Below are 18,379 nucleotides of genomic sequence, written 5' to 3'. Positions count from 1 at the left end.
CAATCTGTGAATGTGACATTATTTGTAAGAAAGGTCTTGCAGATACACAAAAAATCAAAATTAATAGATGTTGCTATGGATGTAGTGAAAAGGGAACACTTCTACACTGCTGGTGGGAATGTAAACTAGTGCGAGACCTATGGAAAACAGTGTGGCGATTCCTTAAAGAACTAAAAGTAGAACTACCATTTGATCCAGCAATCCCACTACTGGGTATCTACCCAGAGGAAAAGAAGTCATTATATGAAAAAGATACTTGCGCACACGTGTTTATTTTTATTTATTTTTATTTTTTTTATTTTTTAAAATTTATTTATTATTATTATACTTTAAGTTGTAGGGTACATGTGCATAACGTGCAGGTTTGTTACATATGTATACTTGTGCCATGTTGGTGTGCTGCACCCATCAACTCATCATTTACATCAGGTATAACTCCCAATGCAATCCCTCCCCCCTCCCCATGATAGGCCCCGGTGTGTGATGTTCCCCTTCCCGAGTCCAAGTGATCTCATTATTCAGTTCCCATCTATGAGTGAGAACATGCGGTGTTTGGTTTTCTGTTCTTGTGATAGTTTGCTAAGAATGATGGTTTCCAGCTGCATCCATGTCCCTACAAAGGACACAAACTCATCCTTTTTTATGGCTGCATAGTATTCCATGGTGTATATGTGCCACATTTTCTTAATCCAATCTGTCACTGATGGACATTTGGGTTGATTCCAAGTCTTTGCTATTGTGAATAGTGCTGCGATAAACATACGTGGCGCACACGTGTTTATAGCAGCATAATTCACAATTGTAAAAATGTGGAACCAGCCCAAATGCTCATCAATCAATGAGTGGATAAAAAAACTGATATATATATATATATATATATATGTGTGTATGTGTGTGTGTGTGTGTATATATATATATGATAGAATACTACCATAGAAAGGAATGAGTTAATGGCATTCTTAGTAACCTGGAGTAACCTAATCATATGTTCTCACTGATAGGTGGGAGCTAAGCTATGAGGATGCAAAGGCATAAGAATGACACAACGGACTTTGGGGATTCAGGGGAAAGGTGGGAAGGGGGTGAGGGATAAAAGGCTACAAATTGGGTTTAGTTTTTTTGCTCAGGTGATGCATGCACCAAAATCTCACAAATCACTGCTAAAGAACCTACTCATGTAACCAAACACCACCTGTTCCCAATAACCTATGGAAATTAAAAATAAATTTAATTTTTTAAGAAAGAAAGGTCTTGTAAATATAGTTAAGAGTCTCAAGGTGAGAACATACTAGATGATCAGGGTAGGCCCTGAGGGACAAGAGTCCTAGTAAGAGGCACACAGAGGAGAGATACACGTGGAGGAAGGTGATATGAAAACGGAGGTGCTCTTTCTCTTCAGTGAGGCGGCCGAGCTGCAGACTCAGAGATGCAGATCTTTGTGAACACCCTCATGGGCAAGACCATCACCCTTGAGGTGGAGCCCAGGGACACCACTGAGAATGTCAAAGCCGAAATCCAAGACAAGTAGGGCATCCTGCCTGACCAGCAGTGTCTGATATTTGCGGGCAAACAGCCGGAGGATGGCCGCAGTCTCTCAGACTAGAACATCCAGAAAGAGTCCACCCTGCACCTGGTGCTGCGCCTGTGAGGTGGCATTATTGAGCCTTCCCTCCACTGGCTTGCCCAGAAATACAAGTGCAACAAGATATTACTCTCAGGGATCTGCGCCAGTGCCCTGCTCACCCCTGTGCTGTCAACTGCTGCAAGAAGTGTGGCCACGCCAACGACTTGTGCCCCAAGAAGAAGAAGAAGGTCAAATAAGGCTCTTCCTTCCGCGAAGGGCCCCATGGCCCTGGGGCTCAATAAAGTGTCCCTTTCACTGACTGGAACAGGGCAAAAAAAACCAAGAAAATGGAGGTAGAGTTTAGGGTAATGTGTCTATAAACCGAGGAGTTCCAAGGACTACTGTCACTACTGTTAGCCACCAGAAGGTAAGAGAGGAGCAGGGAGCAGATCCTCCCTCCCAGCCTTCAGAAGAAACTAGCCCTTTGGACACTTCAATTTCCCACTTCTGGCGTCCAGAACAATGAGCGAATGGATTTCTGTTATTTCAAACTATCCAGTGTGTGGCCGGTTTCTTGCAATAACCCTAGAAAATGAATACGCCCACACAATTCTATAAGTTAATGATTGCTGTATTAATATTCCACTTCACACATGTGGAAACTGAGGCATTAGGGAGTTTAGTTAACATCTGAGTGGCCAGGAAAGAGTGGAAATCTGAATTTAAATCCACCTGTCTAGTGCAATATCGTCCTCTTAACCATGCTCTAGACCACCTTCCTGAGAGCCAACTGCATTTCTTCTGTGTAGAAGGAGAGTTGAGGAGAAATGAGAAGGAGTTTTTGTTATGGAGATTTGTATAAGACTGGGGTCCAGGCAGTTCTGTTTTAGGGCCTTGGGTGACAAAAGGCATGCACCATGGCTCACACCTGTAATCCCAGCGCTTTGGGAGACTGAGGTGGGTGGATCACTTGAGGTCAGGAGTTTGAGACCAGCATGGCCAACATGGTGAAACCTCATCTCTACTAAAAATACAAAAATTAGCCAGGTGTGGTGGCAGGTGCCTGTAGTGTCAGCTACTTGCAGGACTGAGGTATGAGAATCGCTTGAACCCGGTAAGCAGAGGTTGCAGTGAGCTGAGATCATGGCCGTGTACTCCAGCCTGGGTGATAGAGCAAGACTCTGTCTCAAAAAAACAAAGCATGTACCAAGAAGATCATGAATAAACTTAATAAATGAGGGCTATCCCTGGCCAATCTAAGCAGTAACTAGGGAAGGTGACAGCAGGTGAGTAGGAAATGATTCTGAGGGTCTGCAATTCCACAGGTAGGGGCCATGAGTTAGAGACCTGTGGGTGTTTAAGTTAACATAACCTTCAGATCTGGAGGCTGGAAAGTCCTAGGAAGGCTTGGAACGATTGTCACCAGCAAATGAGCTTTTGTTATATAGAGACTCTCCGTAGGCCATATTTTAGAGAGAAAGGTCACAGAGTGGGTGGGAGGAGGCCTTGGAGAGTGAGGTAAGCTTAGAGGTGGAGAGAAGCCAAGAAGGAAGCAGGCAGGGGTCAGGATGAGAACTTGGAAAAAAAGGGTAAGTCCAACTTCTTGTGGATAGTCACTGCACCCGGACAGACACTGACTCTGCAGCCAGGTGGCTCCCAGCCAAACCAGCTGGACTTGTGGGGCATGGCATATCCATTGCCCTGCACAAGAATAAAGGCAATTGAGTTGTTAAGGGAAACTTTTAGATGAACTAGAGGGAATGTCTTCCTCAAAGTTGATGTGAATAAATGGAGAATCAGAGCTCTAAGAGGAGAGCTGGCATCTTCAATCCCCAAATTAGAAGCTTCATGGATTCTTTAAATGAGTATTATGTGCCCAGCTTGGCACCTGCTGCTGCAGTCTTTTTTTTTTTTTTTTTTCAGATGGAATTTCGCTCGGTTGTCCAGGCTGGAGTGCGGTGGCGCAGTCTCAGCTCACTGCAACCTCTGCCTCCAGGGCTCAAGTGTTTCTCCTGCCTCAGCTCCCAGGTAGCTGGGACTACAGGATGTGTGCCACCAGGCCCAGCTAATTTTTTGTATTATTAGTAGTGATGGGATTTTGCCATGTTGGCCATGCTGGTCTCAAACTCCTGATCTCATGTGATCTTCCCGCTTTGGCCTCCCAAAGTGCTGTGATTACAAGTGTGAGCCACCATGCCTGGCCAGGAGTCTTTTAAAATAAGAGAAATAGCATGTTTGAGGAGATGCTTGTTATTTGACTGAGGAAATAAAGATTATATATGAAACTCTCTGGAGAAAATGGCGCAAGGGTGCATATTCACAAACAGAATGATGTATTTTAAATCTAACTTCCAAGGAAGATGAGAGAAGGTGCTAATAAGGTAGACATAGAACATAGACTCTTAGGTGCAAAGAGAAGGCACCGAAGATTAACTTAAGCCCTAGCTCTAAATACACATCACACATTGCTCTCTCCTCTCCTTCCATGACCCATGGCAGACATCACTAATCCATCGTGGTACTCTTTCCTGTCCAGGCTTCATGTTTGCAGACACTGTACTAGACAGGCACTACCAGAGGTGGCATGAGAAGTGAAATCCCCTAACTCTCCTACCCTTAGGTCATGAGGGTTTATTTTATAAAAATGCAGGGAAGTGTGAAAGCATAGGGAATAACACAATGTTTCCAAGACTAGGCTATAGAGCAAGCCTCATGGAAAACAAGACCAGTGTTTCACTTCCATTCCGGATCCAGCAGTAGTTCTAGTAACCTCGATTCAACCTGTATCTCCCTCAGAGAGAGAAGGAAAGACAAAGAATCTGATGACTGAAATAATTTGTCGTCAGCCAATATAGCATGACAGTGGTTATCCTCAAGATAACTTATAGATGGCTGACTTTTATTATGAACCCCTCATTTCAATTACATTTACATTGAATGGCAACTCTTTAATCCAAGGGTCAGCAAACTTTAATGAAAAGGGCCAGAGAGTAAAACTTTTTGGCTTTGCAGGCCATGCAGTTTCTGTCACAGTGACTCAGTTCCATCATTGGAGCACAAAAGTAACCGTAGATAATACACAAACCAATGAGTGTTGCTGTATTCCTTTTTTTTTTTTTTTTTTTTTGAGTCGGAGTCTCGCTCTGTCGCCCAGGCTGGAGTGCAGTGGCCGGATCTCAGCTTACTGCAAGCTCCGCCTCCTGGGTCTACACCATTCTCCTGCCTCAGCCTCCCGAGTAGCTGGGACTACAGGCGCCCGCCACCTCACCCGGCTAGATTTTTGTATTTTTTTTGGTAGAGACGGGGTTTCACCGTGTTAGCCAGGCTGGTCTCGATCTCCTGACCTCGTGATCCGCCCGTCTCGGCCTCCCAAAGTGCTGGGATTACAGGCTTGAGCCACCACGCCCGGCCGCTGTGTTTCAATAAAACTTTATTTACCCAAACAGGTGCCTGTGGCCTATAGTTTCCAACTGTTTTAACCAATTGACTGTGGCCAGGGTGGTGGGATCACAGAGTGCAATAATGACATCATTATGCAGAAGGAACTGTGTTCTTCTCAGAAGACGACCACATGCTTTATGCTTTGCAGGTGTTGAGTGTTTAGTGGACTCTCTGGGGTGGCACTGGAGTCAGTAGCTGGGGCTATGTTTGTCAGAAACAGGTTCTAAAAGGTAACTGGTGGTTTTTAGTAAACTAAATTGCATTTATTTTCGATACTTTTTTCTGATGTCTTCCTCCTATTATCATTTCCTTTTTGTATATAATAGAGATGGGAACTAGGTGGCTTGCCTTTTATGATTCCCTATTGCCTCAGTCCTGGCAGACATCACTAATCAATCACAACAGTCTTTCTCACTGAGTCCATACATGACTCAGAATCCCTCTTAACATACAACAGTCACAACCAATCAATCACAGGCAACCCTCAACAGGAAACCAGTTTGCTCTGATAGTCAGAAGAAAGTAGAACGGAGGAATGACAAAGAGGTTTGAGAACAGACAAGTTCAAAATGGAATTAGAACCAAGATTCCCAACTCCTTCCTATCCCTGGGCTAAAACCCTGCTTTAACAGATTTACAGTAGACAAACCCTGGGGAAGATTTTTAAAAACTCCTTGTCAAGTTGTTAAACATTTTTCCTGTTTTGGCAGATGTTCTTACTCTGCCACTTTTAAGGGTCTGTGGAAACTGCATTTCAACTACTTCCTAGGGGAGCCTTTGTGTGGAGTCTGGTCCATCTTTCTAATTGAGCTGGGAAGAACACTGCAGCACAGATGTTTGCAACCCCTTACAAAGTTCCAGACCTGGCAGTATCCATCCAATGTGCCCCTGTGTCAGGCCCAGAGCCCCAGCGGGCAGCCCCAGTGGGTTTTTTTCCCCTGCTGTTGGAGCAGCCTTTGCTCCAAGTCCACTGCGAGGAAACGGCACCTGGAGGAACACTGCGTCTAAATGTTTCCCCTCTGGTCACCACCTTCCAACTTGCGTTGTTAAGAGGGAGAGAAATCGGCTTTTAACACCATCCAGTGACTCTCCTTAAGCACCTGCTTCTGCATTTGATCTAAGAAACTGGGGAAGGTCAGATCTGGGCCTGGAAGGAGTGAGAGGTCTTGTCAACAGGCCATTCCGGCTGTGAGGGAACAGGAGTAATCAGAGGCAATAGGCTGGCTGTGGGGCAGTCAGAGAGCTCACCTGGAAAATATTTCAGGAGAAGCTGTCATGGGCATTCTGAGTGCCGACAAGATGTGTCAGGGAAATCCACCCGGTGCTTTTAGGAAGCAGTCATTTTCTCTCGCAGAATCTTGCTGGGCTTTCGAATTAGGGGCCCAGAGGGAGTTGGCTGGCATTGAAGAATTAGCCAGAAGAATTGGAGCAGCAACTGTGGGAAAATCAGCATGTTTGGGGCTGGAACAAGGTTTTTTTTTTTTTTTCTAAATCCGATTTGCTCCCATTCTCCCTTCTCTGACCTCGCTGGTGAATGTAAGCAAATGATTTGGCCTCCATGCCCCCATTTGCAAACTGTGGTACAGTGGGGATGGGCATGGGCTCCAAATCATACTTTTTGGGTTTGAGTCCCAAGCCCACCACTTGCTAGTTGGGTGACGTTTGGCAGGTAACTCCTCCTCTCTCTGTTTGTTTTCTCATCAGTAAAATGGTAATAATAATAGCTCACACCTTGTAGGGTTGTTAGGTGGGTTAGAAGAGCTAATTCAGGTAAAGGATTTAAAACACATGATAAGTACTGGTATTCAGTTGGTGTATGTGTTAGACTGTCCTTCCATTTCTATGAAGAAATACCTGAGGCTGGGTAATTTACAAGGAGAAGAGGTTTAACTGGCTCACGGTTCTGTAGGCCGAATGAGAAGCATGATGGCAGCATCTGCTCAGCTTCTGGTGAAGGTCTCAGGAAGCTTGCAATCATGGTAGAAGGTGACAGGGAGCCAGCATGTCACACATTGAGCATGAAAGCAAGAAAGAGAGGGAGGTGCATACACTTTCAAATAACCAGATCTTGTGTGAACTCACTCATCACCAAAGAGATGTCATTGGGCCATTGATGAAGGATCCGCCCCCATGATCCAAACACCTCCCGTCAGGCCCCACTTCCAACATTGGGGATTATATTTCAACATGAGATTTGGAGGGGACAAATATCCAAACATATCAGTATATATATGAAGTCAGGTTTGTTGATGTATAATTTACATTCAATGAAATACAATATGCCCTTTTTCAATGTACAGTTCAGTTATTCCTCATGAGTATTTATGGGCATGTAACCACCACCACAACCAAGCTATAGAACCCCTCCATCACCCTGAAAGGTTTCTTCTTTCTTCTGCCCTCACCCCAACCCCTGCCAGCCACTGATCTGATTTCTGTCCCTATAGTTTTGACTTGTCCAGAATGTCGTTTAAGGGATTCATTCCGTGAGTAGCCTCCTTTGTTTGACCTTTTTCACTGTGCATGGTGCTTATGAGATTCACCCATTTTGTTGTGTGTGCAGGAGTTTGCTCCTTTTGATTGCCAAGTAATATTCCACTGTGGTAGTCAGTTCTTGCATTGCTATAAAGAAATACCTGAGACTGGGTAATTTATAAAGAAAAGAGGTTTAATTGGTTCACAGTTCCACAGGCTGTACAGGAAGCATGGTGGTATCTGCTTGGCTTCCTGGGAGGCCTCAGGAAACTTACAATCATGGCAGAAGGCAAAGAGGAAGCCAGCACTTCACATGGCCAAAACAGGAGGAAGAGAGCGAGATGGGAGGTGCTATGCGCCTTTAAACAACCAGATCTCTCAAGAACTTACTCACTATCTTGATAACAGTGCCAAGAAGGAAATCCACCCCCACAATCCAATCATCTCCCATTAGGCTCCACCTCCAACACTGGGGATTACATTTGAACATGAGATGTGGGTGGGGACACGAATCCAAACCATATCAGTATGGTTGTTCCATCTTTGGTCTATTTATTCACCTGTTGAGAGACATTTGGGCTGTTTTCAGTTTTCGGTGATTATGAAGGATGCTATTGTGAACATTCACATACAAGTCTTCTTGTAGATGTATGTTTCATTTCTTTTGGGTTAATTCCTTGGAATAGCATTACTGGGTAACCTAGTAAGAGTACGTTTGCTACAAAAGAAGCTGCCAAACTGTGTTTTCAAAGGGCTGTACCATTTTGCATTCTTACTTTCAGTGTCTGAAAGTTCTAGTTGTTTCACATCATTGCCAGTATTCCATATTGCCAGTTTCTTTCATTTTCTTTTCTTGGTTTAAAATTTTATCCTTTCTAGTAGATAAGTAGTGCTATTTCATTATGGTTTTAATTTGAATTCCCTAATGATTAATAATGGTGAGCATCTTTTCATATGCTTAGTTGGCAAATATGTCTCTTCTTTGGTGAGCTTTTGGGTGTTTTAGGGGTGAGAACAGAGTTTGCACGAAGCCACTTACTCTTATTCTTGATAAGACTGGAGTTCAAGGTAGAGGCCATATATGTGTGTTTGGATTTATTCTGTTTTGAGTGGTGGATGAACCTGTGTAACTGAAGGAAGTTGAGGGTTCAGACTGGTACTGGCTGCAATTGCTTCTGGTTTTTTGTTCCCCTCCCTTGACTCTGCCTTCTGCTGTATTGGCTTCATTCCTGGACTCCCTACAGCTGCCTCTGGGAGCTACAAGCCATCTCCTAAGGGGGAAAGATGGCTGCAGTGCTCCGGGAATCTCGATCTCCCCAAGCCCAAGGTCAGCATGTGGAACACATGCTTCTCTCCTAGCTGTCTCACTGAGCGGTTTTGTGAGGCTCATTAGGTCAGCTGGCCATCCAAGAAACAATCACTGTGGCTACTATCTAGGTGATATGTCTGCCCTGGGGGCTGGGGTGGGGCCCATGCTAGCTTCATGGGCTAAAGGTGGGGGACAAAGGCTAAAGGCTAAAGGTTGAATACAATGAATTGTTAGGCCTAGCCTTGGGGGACTCCACCCTGGCCTCTTTGGGCTATGCCCCTTCCCACAGGATGGGAAGTCCATGGGGCCTAAGGGAAGACTTTGCTCTGGGTATGTGGAGTCCCTGAATTCCATACTTTAATAGTTCCAGGCCTTATTCCAGGCTTTGCATAGACCTCCCTGCATCTGTCCTCCCGGCAGATTCTGATGCCTCTGGTGCTATACCCGAGGGACAGTTGTTAAGGGAGTGGTGGGATATGGATGCAGTTTGGATATAGAAACCAGGATACCCCTTGAGTGCACTTGAGGCCTAGGGGTATGGAAAACTGCGGTGGAAAGAAGCTGGGCTGCTTTCCTGACACTTCATGTTCCTACGGGAAACTCTGGAAGCCTGAAAAATATAAATTCAAAGCTGTTCCCCTGGCCTCAGCTTCCTTCAAGGAACATAAAGGCTGAGTCTAGTGAGATGCATGCTAGGGGCATCTTATGAGCAGAGCTTGCCCATCTTGGACTTGGAGAGGTGGAGAGAAACCTTGGGACCCTGTGGGACTTAGTTTGTCCTCCTGCCCTATGTGTAATTGGGTCCTCCAAGAATCCCATACCAAGGTAGGATTAAATGTGCAAGCATTTAATTAAGAGAAATACCTATGGGAGGAAATACAGGTGGAACCAGCTGGGGAAGGTTGGGTAAGCCATGCAGGTCTGACCCAGAGTAAAGGAGAGCGGAAAGGAAGGCAGGGTGGAAGTGTTCTAGACCATGATGCAGCCTAGGGAGATTCAGCAAAGCCATCGGGGGAGGAAGGCAGATCCTTAAGCCAAAGTCCACCATCCATAAAGTCCCATGTGTGTCAGGAACAAACCTGGCTTAGTGTCCCTGCCTTGTCAGTCACGGGCTGGGGGCAGCCATGGGAAATGCAGCCCCTCCTGAGCAAAACAGTGATGAATGTCATAGTTCAGTGCTGGGGTCCTCAGTCAACTTCACCTCCTGTAGTTAGAGGTCTGCAAGGTGCACCCTCATGGCCTCTGCACCTTGAGACCTCACATATTAGGGGTGAACCTGACTTGATCCCTAAATAAGGAAAGTTACTAGAAAATTGGGAAGTGGATCCTGGGGACAGCAAAGACTCCCAGTGACCCAGGACACTGAAAACGAGCAAAATTGAGATATCCTGGGCCTTGGCAATATTGCTTTGAGCTCCGTACAGCCAAGCAAATCCGGACTATCAGTCGCTTTGAGAATGGAAACCAGGACTCCCAGTCTCTGGCCTTATCCCTAGTGGTAGTTTGGGAAAGCTCCTACTCTTACTAGCACATGAGTCACCCAGAAATCTCATTAAAATACATCTTCAAATAGCCAGGCATGTTGGCACGTGCCTGTGGTCCTAGCTGCAAAGGATGCTGCCATGGGAAGGATGCTTGGGCCTGGGAGGTCAAAGCTGCAGTGAGCCATGATTGCACCACTGCACTCCAGCCTGGGTGACAGATTGAGACCCTGTGTCAAACGAAACAAACAAAATACACTAAAAATGCAGCTTTGGAGTTGGCAGGTCTGGGCAGGGAGCGAGGGGTGTGTTCCTCAGCCCCCAGCGGATGCGGATGTGGGGGGTGCCTTGGCCGCATCTTGAGCAGCAAGGAGATACAGCTCTGGCATGAAATGGGTGCTTGAGAAGTGGTAGTTCTGATAACCCTCGTGTTTCCCCAGAAGAGGGCTGTGTAGATCTTTTGCTCAGACTCCCACAAACATTTCCAAATGGGGTCATTTCTGCAGAGCCGTTGCCAACTGGGGAACAATGAAGTGACACACAGCGGTGGCACAGAGAGAGGCTAATGGCCGGCACGTGCTTCCCTCGGCAGGTGTGGGGAAAGCCGGACCGGCTGAAGGGGAAACCTCTAATTGGCGAGGGAAGTCGCTGGGCTTAAACAGGATGCAGGGAGAAGGCTCCATCGGGGCTCCACGGTGGCCTTGGGATTGTGCTTCCAGGGGGCACACCAAGAGCAGCAGAAGCCAACTCGTAGTCAGCGATGAATCTTTGTGTTTCAGCAGAAGGAAAGTGGAGCCAGGAAGTGAAGCCTTTCCTGGTCGTTGGACTTTCCATTACGGGAGCGCCCCACTGGATGCAGGGGATGCCTCTGAAAAGTCCCGTGAGCATTCAGTCCCATTTGCACAGCACGCGGCGCGGTACTGTTCATGCAGCAGATTTTAAAAATGCTCTATGTTTGTACCCTTAGGGCTGCTGTAACAAATTACCAAAAACGTTGTGGCTTAAAACGGCAGGAACGTATTCTCTCCTAGTTCTGGGCGTAGGAAGTTTGAAATCTGTAGCACTGGGCTGAAGTCAAGGTGTCGGCAGGGCCGCAGTCCCTCGGGAGGCTCCAGGGGAGAATTAGTTCCGTGTCTCTTTCAACTCCTGGAGGAAGGCTGTAATTGGTGAGGGACAAACAGACAGAGAAACTACCTGTGTGTGGTGCTTAGAGACAGGCTGCTTGGGTTTACATCTCAGCTTTGCCACTTGCCAAAAGTATGACCTTAGGCAAGTTCCTTTTCCTCTCTGAGACTCAGTTTCTTCATCTGTAAAATGGGATTGATAATCATACCTGGCGTCCTCAGCTTGTGTTAGCATCACTCCAATCTTGGCAGTGGTGGCTTGTAGTCTCTCTGCTCCATCTTCACAGCACTTCCTCCTCTATGTGTGTCAAATCTCCTGCTGCCTCCCTGTCTTTTTCTTTTCCCTTTTTTTTTTTTTTTTTTTTTTGAGACAGGGTCTTGCTCTGTCTCTCAGGCTGGAGTGCAGCAGCATGATCATGGCTCACTGTGCAGCCTCAACCTCCTGGGCTCAAGTAATCCTCCTGCCTCAGCCTACCAAGTAGCCGGGACTACAAGTATGCACCACCACACCTGGCTAATTTTTGTATTTTTTTGTAGAGACACAGTTTCACCATGTTGCCCAGGCTGGCCTCAGTTAATTTCACTTAACTCCCAGGCTTAAGTGATCCACCCCACTTGGCCTCCTAAAGTGCTGGGATTATAGGCATGAGCCACTGTACCTGAGCAGCCTCCCTCTTACAATTAATGTGTTTAGGATCATTCCCATTTGAAGATCCATAACTTCATCACATTTGCAAAGATGTTTTTATTTTTATTTCTATTTTACCACGTGGGGTAAAGCATAGTAAAAAATATTTAACATTCACAAGTTCCAGGGATTCAAAAGTGGATATTATTTGGGACACTACTTCTCAGCCTACCATGTCACATATCTCCCCCATTAGGATATAAGCCCCTTGAGGGCAGGGATTTCATCTGTCTTGTTCACAGTTATGAACAAGTGCCTATAACAGTTCCAGACATGTGTTAGAGGCTTGATCAACATTTGCTAAATGATTGAGTGAATGAATTTCTAAGGCAAGAGGAAGGAAGTTTGCTACTGAGAGACACTCGCACAGAATCCTTTTGTGAAGGGTTTTTGGTCATCTGAATAACTGCCTTTCATTCATGCTCTTAAAAAAGTGAATCTTCCAGCATCTCAGTGACTCCGTGATGCCTACCTTCCCTACACAGGTTGAGAGGTCATTCTTACCAAGAGCAGCAAAGACAAACTCATAGAATCAGCGATGAATCTTCATGTTTCAGCAGAGGGAAAATAACTGCCTTTAGCTCACATTGCAATCGCTGTACCTTTTCATGCCAACATTTCATTGAAAGTGTCTGAGAGCACACAAACAGACTGAAGCACCGCCTGTGTGAGGTGCTTAGAGACAGGTTGCCTGAGTTTACACCTCGGTTTTGCCACTTACCAGCAGTTGACCTTAGGCAAGTGCCTTTTCCTCTGTGAGACTGTTTCTTCATCTGTAAAATGGGATTGATAATCATACTTATCTCACTGAGTCGTGGTGGGGAGTTATCCATCTGATAAATCTTGAGTGTCCAGTGTGTATCAGTCACTGAGTACTCAGTGGGATGAGCACAGCACAGCCTCTGTCTGCCAGGAGCCTACAGTCTCTGGGAGGTCAGGAGAGTGAGGCTCTGCTGTCCTGGGCCACTCCAGCAGTGCTCACATGTTCATGATTATTTTCTTTCTTTTCTTTTCTTTTTTTTTTTTTTTTTTTTTAGACTTAGTCTCACTCTATTGCCCAGGCTGGAGTGCAGTGGCGCGATCTCAGCTCACTGCAACCTCCACCTCCCGGATTCAAGCGATTCTCCTGCCACAGCCTCCCAAGTAGCTGGGATTATAGGCATCCACCGCCATGCCCAGCTAATTTTTGTATTTTTAGTAGAGACAGGATTTCACCATGGTGGACAGGCAGGTCTGGAACTCCTGATCTCAAGTGATCTGCTGGCCTCAACCTCCCAAAGTTCTGAGATTACAGGCGTGAGCCACCACCCCCGGCCTCTTTTTTTTTTTTTTTTATTTTTTTTTTTTGAGATGGAGTCTCACTCTGTTACCCAGGCTGGAGTGCAGTGGTGTGATCTCGGCTCACTGCAGCCTCTGCCTCCCAGGCTCAAGCGATCCACCCACCTCAGCCTCCTGAGTGGCTGGGACTACAGGCACACACCAACACACCCAGCTAACTTTTTGTATTTTTGGTAGAGATGGGGTTTTGCCATGTTTCCCAGGCTGGTCTTGAACTCCTAAACTCTAGTGATCTGCTCGCCTCGGCCTTGTAAAGTGCTGGGATTACAGGAGTGAGCCACTGTGCCCGGCCTGTGATTATTTTCATTAATAAAAAGTCATTATTATTTTCCTTCCTTATTATTGAGCACTGCATCTGCAACTGTCATCCTTTTTCTTGCCTCTGACTTTGTGTCTTGGAACTGAGGGACATTGTACCTTGGAACGGAGGGGTCAGCCTGGGATTCCAACAGAAAGAAATCTTGTCCTCAACCGGCCAGGGTAAATAGGAGGAATTATGTTGGCATATGATTAGGGAGGGGGAAAACAAAAACGAGATTGGGAAGGAAAACAAGCTAAGATTGATGCTAAGTAGATTTAAATAGCAAAAGTGCTGGCTGAGCTAAAATGAGTATTAATCCAGAAAATCTTTCATTGCATGTGGTCTGAACTCTGGACCTTGTAGCTACAGGACAGAAGCAGGCGGGCACATTAGAGCAGGGCCTGTGTGTGACTTCAGCTGCAGGGAGCTCTTAGAGTGGGGCACTTTTGGGTAGGGAAGTGAGAAGAGCTTTAGGAACATGCTTTGGGCAGAGAATGTCCTTGCCTCCGTCCCTCTGGATGGTAGCAGCAGAGCTGTAGGTACATGGAACCTATTTTTATTGTTATTTCTTTTATTTTCTTTCTCTCCTCCCCTTTCTAGATTAGGAGCATCCTGGGAGAAGCATTGTGCTGTCTCGCTCATAGTAAGCAATCATACTAGGAATACATTTCGCTATAAGTAACAGAAAACCCAACTCTTACATTACTTCAACAAACAATGGTTTATTTTGCTTCCATAACAAGAAATCCAGAGGTAGGTGGATATTAAAATTGTTTAGCAGCTCTCATGTTGTGATGCTCTCATGCTGTGATGTTCTTGGGTTAATTCTCTTCATGCTTAATAATGCCCCATGGTCAAAAGACGGCTGTTGTTCCTCCAGACATTGCATCTTTACAGATGAGAAAGAGAGAAAAGAGACCAAAGGCCTCAACTAGCCATATCCATTCCCATTTTCATCAAGAAAGAAAATGCTTTTCTAGAATCCCTTTAGCAGATATCCGTTTATATCTCATTGGCTAGCGTGGAGCCACAAAACTAATGTAGCTTCAGGGAAGGCCGGGCGCGGTGGCTCAAGCCTGTAATCCCAGCACTTTGGGAGGCCGAGACGGGCGGATCACGAGGTCAGGAGATCGAGACCATCCTGGCTAACACGGTGAAACCCTGTCTCTACTAAAAATACAAGAAAATTAGCCGGGCGAGGTGGCGGGCGCCTGTAGTCCCAGCTACTCAGGAGGCTGAGGCAGGAGAATGGCGTGAACCCAGAGGGGCGGAGCTTGCAGTGAGCCGAGATCGCGCCACTGCACTCCAGCCTGGGGCACAGAGCAAGACTCCGTCTCAAAAAAAAAAAAGAGAAATAAAGTATTATCTTTTTTGTTTGTTTGTTTTACAAAATAAGAAAGCCGACGGAACAGGAGGTCAGGGATGGGTTTTGAGAATGAATGAAAGATGGAAGGAATTGGAAATTGTCTCGGGGATAAATGAATGAGCCATTTGATGATTGGATGAACCCGCAGTTCGTCTCAGCCTCGCAGTTTGCTATGATAATGTGTCTTCCAAATGTGCAGAGAAATAATGTGGATCCCAGCACAAGTAAGACCACTGGGCATTAATAACCAATAATTTGAGAACTGTGTGATGTTTAGTTTTAACATGTGCATTTGGTCCTTCATAATCGGATCCTCTTCAGGGTGTCTCCTTAAACTCAGACAAGGCATACACGGGTCTCTTGAAGATACCTTTATAGATGTCTGCAAACAAATGAGTGAAATGTAAGACCATCTGGTCTCTCTAAAGTAAAAGGAGGCAGTGCTTGGGGTCCTTGTCTTGCTTTCAGTCTTAATTAGCTCTCTTTTGTCCTTGCCCCAGCTTCAGGAGTTTACCAGTGTTTTGCCCTTGAGCCCTGAGTCCTTGCAAAGGCAGATGGAAGTTCAACTGGATTGAATTGGGGCATCTCTGCCCACCAGCTCCTTCTCCCGGGCCTTTGGAGATGGATGTTTGGCCAAGACCTTGTCCAACTGGGGCATCTTGGTCCAACAGCCTTTTCTTGGAGGCTCTGGGGGATACGTGCTTGACTACTAGTCCAAAAGTGGAAATAGGAAAGTGTGACCTTGGCCAAGGTACTGAACTTCTCTGAGCCTCAGTGTTCTCCTCTGCATTGACTTGCTCTGAAATGCAAACGAAACAATGCACCTGAAGCCTCTACAGTAAGGTCTGGGACACACTAAGCACTAGGAACAGCGTTCCTCTTCTCCACCTCCTCTTTCTTCTCCTTACAACCATTCGAGTTGGAGAGACCTGGCTTTAAATATCCGATCAGTTATTTATTTTGTTAGCTACAATTTTCTCACAGGGCAAGGATAGCACCTCCCAGTGTTGTGAGACGTTAGACATGTGATCGCTGGAATCAGATAACCAGAGTTCAAATCCTGGTTCCACCTCCTACCAGCTGTATGTCTTTGGGCGTTACTTCCCCTCTCTATGCCTCAGCCTCCTCATCCGTGAAGTGGGGAGAATACTACTGCCTATTTTTTGGTGTTGTGTGAATTAAATAAATTATGCCGAGTGCTTAGAATGGAACCTGGCTGTGGTCAGTGCTCAATCATGGTGTATTACTGTTGTTTTTTATTATTAATATTATTAGTCTTCTTTGAGAGATGCGTGCAGAGGATGTGACACCCACAGAGCTCAATCAAAGATATGTAATGCCATCTAAGCAATCTTCCGCAGGTCTGGGCAGGAAGGGTTGACCCCTATTGGGAAATGGAAGGGACTATGGTCTTCGTAGGGAAGACCATATGAGCGATTTGGAAAAAAAATCACAGGACCCGGCAGTGACAGATACAGGATGGGTATCCACACTCCTAGCTCTAATTATTAAATCACATTCCATCACCAAGAATTAAATTATAGACCGTTAGGATGAGAGGGATACTTAAGTGTCACCTAGTCTAGGATTTTCCGATCACTCAGCCTTTCACTCATTCATTGAAATGTATATGTTTAAAACACATACTCTGTGCCAGCTGCTGTTCTAGGAGACAGAAGTGAATACAACAGGCAAGGTCCCCGATCTCATGGAGCTGATATCCTGGTGGAAAGAAATCATCAACAGATGCATAAATAATATGCTCGTGATATGGGCTAGGCAGAAAAATAAAGCAGGAAAGGGGGTAAAACTGCGTGAGGCTGGAAATGGAGTAGACAACAGGTGGTCAGAGATGGCCTCCCTGCTAAGGTGACATTGGAACAGAGACTCAAAGGAAGTGAGAAAGTGAGTCACACACGTTGCCTGGGGGAAGAGCATCTGAGCAGAGGGCTGGGATTACAGGCTTGAGCCACCACACCCGGCCTGCCCGTTTTTTAAATTGGAGTCTTTGTCCTTTGTATTATTGAGTTAGTTGTAAGAGTTCTCTATATCTTCTGATACAATTCCCTCATCAGATGCATGATTTGCAAATAATTTCTCCCATTCTATGGATTGTCTTGTCACTTTTTTGACTTGTTGCTTTTTTGTAGTTACTTTTTTGACAAGTGATATTGGTTTTCCAGTAAGAACTATGTTGTGAATTTCACCTTTAAATGAATTTACCTAAAAAATGTGAAGAGGTGGCTGACCCCTTTTATTTTACACATGGAAAGACTGGGGGTCGTGAGAAACCCGAGGCAGATGTGGGGCTACCAAACGGATGCCCTGATCACCAGCCCCTGCCTCTTTGCACCAGCTTAAGCTTTGCTTGGGGAGGACACAAGCCAGCATTCTATCCCATCAATTGTGTGTGCTTGTTGAGTGAACAGGAAGGAGGCATCTTGTCTGTACGTTACTGCGGGTGCCTATGGACAGGGCAGCTTTTCACCAGCAGAGCAGCGTGATAGGGTGTCTATGTGCAAGCTGAGTGTGTGGGCATGTTACAGAACCCACTGTGTGTGTGGGGGGGGTGGTATGTGCCAGGGCACCCACACTCGGATGTAAATGTGAGCTTGTGTGCACACATGTATTGCATGTGAGCACTCAGCCAGAGTGGGTGGGAATTAGGAACATGTTCCAGCTTTGCAGACCTGAGCACAAGAAGTAGAACATGGGATGTGTGTGTGTTCATACTCAGGACAGGCTGACCTTGCTTTTGACCTTGAGCTTCTCTGCATTCAATCTTCTCATCTGTAAAGCAAAAGAGAGCTGGGCCAGAACAACTCTCCCCACCCCCTTTGTACCTGCAAGTTTAGTTCAAATGGAAATTGTGTATCAGTATTCTACCAGGAAGACTGCCATCAGGCACAATGGATAAGAGGAAGACTCTGGGATGAGGCCAGGGTTCCGCAGACTTTTTCTATTAAGCGCAAGAGAGCAAATACTTTCGGTTTTGTGAACCATCTGGTCTCTGTCACTATTCTTCAACTCTGCCCTTGTAGCACAAGCAGAGGTAGGCAATATTTACATGAATGGACCTGGACTGTTTTCTAATAAAGTTTTATTTACAAAAACAGATGATTGGTCATATTTGGACCCTGCGCCATAAACTGCTGACTCTGTGTTAGAGAGTCTGAGCTCGTATCTCACCTCTGTCGCCTTCTAGCTGTGTGACCTTGGGCAAGTTACTTAACCTTTCTGAGCCTCAGTTTCCTCATCTGTAAAATGGAGATGATGATCCTACCTCCTTCAT

The 18,379-nt window shown here is 45.7% G+C and overlaps 1 long non-coding RNA gene and 1 pseudogene across 1 annotated transcript; one reads left to right on the top strand and one right to left on the bottom strand.

Annotated features, from left to right (window-relative positions):
* Nucleotides 1-1,223: 1,223 nt before the first annotated feature.
* On the top strand, nucleotides 1,224-2,552 carry LOC108581129 (annotated as a pseudogene).
* An 11,913-nt stretch (nucleotides 2,553-14,465) lies between these two features.
* On the bottom strand, nucleotides 14,466-18,013 carry LOC110740768. Its single transcript, XR_002515879.2, has 3 exons — nucleotides 17,836-18,013; nucleotides 16,735-16,809; nucleotides 14,466-14,610 (listed from the first exon to the last, which is right to left on the bottom strand). It is a non-coding gene; the product is annotated as an uncharacterized LOC110740768 (long non-coding RNA).
* Nucleotides 18,014-18,379: the final 366 nt, after the last annotated feature.

The sequence above is a fragment of the Papio anubis genome, chromosome 9 (assembly GCF_008728515.1).
Source record: "Papio anubis isolate 15944 chromosome 9, Panubis1.0, whole genome shotgun sequence".
Taxonomy (NCBI): domain Eukaryota; kingdom Metazoa; phylum Chordata; class Mammalia; order Primates; family Cercopithecidae; genus Papio; species Papio anubis.
This window is presented reverse-complemented; position numbering and strand designations above follow the sequence as displayed.